Raw genomic sequence first — 2,403 nt, forward strand, 5'->3', positions numbered from 1 at the left:
TGTTTGTAAAAAATGTACTCGCGCAGCAGAGTGGTCAGGGGAGTTAGAGGAAATCCCCGCCAGACAAGCGCGCGTTTATATGAAACGTAATCAATCACAGAGCTTCAGGATTGGATAATTATGCTATATGCCGAGATTAACTATGAGTGGAAATACCACTCACATGTCTACGGCCATACTACGTTGAAAACACCGGTTCTCGTCCGATCACCGAGTTTAAGCAACGTCGGGCCCGGTTAGTACTTGGATGGGTGACCGCCTGGGAATACCGGGTGCTGTAGATTTTTTACATTTTCCCTCAAAAATTCTAAAGTAGGGGTGCGTGAGAGTCCACACGACCTCGGGCCCACATAGTTGAGGCTGAGGTGCAAACATTTTGGAGAATATGGACCTCTAAGTGCCCGGAAATTGCACTCTCATACCTTAAAAATCATACAGGTACTATGTGTTCATATCAACAATACGCAATTAAATCGCTGGTGTTAGGCCGGTTCGAGGGTCGTTTGAACAAAACGGCAGTCTTCTTCTGTCTAAAGCATTTTAGTTAGTGCCGTAGTAAAATGGTTGGTTTATTGTTCAACACCGGTGTTTGTAAAAAATGTACTCGCGCAGCAGAGTGGTCAGGGGAGTCAGAGGAAATCCCCGCCAGACAAGCGCGCGTTGATATGAAACGACATCAATCATAGAGACTCATGATTGGATAATTATGCTATATGCCGAGATTAACTATGAGTTGAAATATTATCCACATGTCTACGGCCATACTACGTTGAAAACACCGGTTCTCGTCCGATCACCGAAGTTAAGCAACGTCGGGCCCGGTTAGTACTTGGATGGGTGACCGCCTGGGAATACCGGGTGCTGTAGACTTTTTACATTTTCTCCCCCAAATCGATTGATGTTTACTTATTGTTCGTTAAAGATGTTTTTCTTTTTTTTTTCTTCTTTTTTTTCTCTTAACAGTTTCACTATGTACGGTATTTTGGAACGTTATAATTGTCAACTTTTCACTAAAAGAAAAAGGACCTGGGCCTTGCACTGAGCAGTAGGGCCACAACAAGTGTATGGTGTAGCCTTATAATACAGTGTTCGGGTGGTGTCTTAACAAATGTAATGAAAACATATGCGATATTCTAGCTTACTGATTGGGGCGGATGCACGATTTGGCGGTAAGAGTGCGTGAGAGTCCACACGACCTCAGGCCCACCATAGTTGAGGCTGAGATGCAAACATTTTGAGAATATGGACCTCTTGAAGTGCCCGGAAATCGCACTCTTATGCCTTAAAAAATCATACAGGTACTATGATTCGAGGGTTGTTTGAATGAGATTAACTATTAGTGGAAATACCACTCACATGTCTACGGCCATACTACGTTGAAAACACCGGTTCTCGTCCGATCACCGAATTTAAGCAACGTCGGGCCCGGTTAGTACTTGGATGGGTGACCGCCTAGGAATACCGGGTGCTGTAGATTTTTTACATTTTCCCCCAAAAATTCTAAAGTAGGGGTGCGTGAGAGTCCACACGACCTCGGGCCCACATAGTTGAGGCTGAGGTGCAAACATTTTGGAGAATATGGACCTCTAAGTGCCCGGAAATTGCACTCTCATACCTTAAAAATCATACAGGTACTATGTGTTCATATCAACAATACGCAATTAATTCGCTGGTGTTACGCCGGTTAGAGGGTCGTTTGAACAAAACGGCAGTCTTCTTCTGTCTAAAGCATCTTAGTTAGTGCCGTAGTAAAATGGTTGGTTTTTTGTTCAACACCGGTGTTTGTAAAAAATGTACTCGCGCAGCAGAATGGTCAGGGGAGTCAGAGGAAATCCCCGCCAGACAAGCGCGCGTTAATATGAAACGTCATCAATCATAGAGACTCATGGTTGGATAATTATGCTATATGCCGAGATTAACTATGAGTGGAAATATTATCCACATGTCTACGGCCATACTACGTTGAAAACACCGGTTCTCGTCCGATCACCGAAGTTAAGCAACGTCGGGCCCGGTTAGTACTTGGATGGGTGACCGCCTGGGAATACCGGGTGCTGTAGACTTTTTACATTTTCTCCCCAAAATCGATTGATGTTTACTTATTGTTCGTTAAAGATGTTTTTCTTTTTCTTTTTATTTTTTTTCTCTTAACAGTTTCATTATGTACGGTATTTTGGCACGTTATAATCGTCAACTTTTCAATAAAAGAAAAAGGACCTGGGCCTTGCACTGAGCAGTAGGGCCACAACAAGTGTATGGTGTAGCCTTATAATACAGTGTTCGGGTGGTGTCTTAACAAATGTAATAAAAACATATGCGATATTCTAGCTTACTGATTGGGGCGGATGCACGATTTGGCGGTAAGAGTGCGTGAGAGTCCACACGACCTCAGGCCCACCATAG

The 2,403-nt window shown here is 43.7% G+C and overlaps 4 non-coding genes across 4 annotated transcripts; all 4 read left to right on the forward strand.

The window, feature by feature from the left end:
• Positions 1 to 165: 165 nt before the first annotated feature.
• LOC117103277 lies at positions 166 to 284 on the forward strand. The gene has a single exon (XR_004444553.1). It is a non-coding gene; the product is annotated as a 5S ribosomal RNA (ribosomal RNA).
• A 467-nt stretch (positions 285 to 751) lies between these two features.
• On the forward strand, positions 752 to 870 carry LOC117103283. The gene has a single exon (XR_004444556.1). It is a non-coding gene; the product is annotated as a 5S ribosomal RNA (ribosomal RNA).
• Positions 871 to 1,358: 488 nt separating this feature from the next.
• On the forward strand, positions 1,359 to 1,477 carry LOC117103275. The gene has a single exon (XR_004444551.1). It is a non-coding gene; the product is annotated as a 5S ribosomal RNA (ribosomal RNA).
• Positions 1,478 to 1,944: 467 nt separating this feature from the next.
• Positions 1,945 to 2,063, forward strand: LOC117103284. The gene has a single exon (XR_004444557.1). It is a non-coding gene; the product is annotated as a 5S ribosomal RNA (ribosomal RNA).
• Positions 2,064 to 2,403: the final 340 nt, after the last annotated feature.

The sequence above is a fragment of the Anneissia japonica genome, unplaced genomic scaffold (assembly GCF_011630105.1).
Source record: "Anneissia japonica isolate Jap-2015-1 unplaced genomic scaffold, ASM1163010v1 scaffold49583_len16476_cov106, whole genome shotgun sequence".
Taxonomy (NCBI): domain Eukaryota; kingdom Metazoa; phylum Echinodermata; class Crinoidea; order Comatulida; family Comatulidae; genus Anneissia; species Anneissia japonica.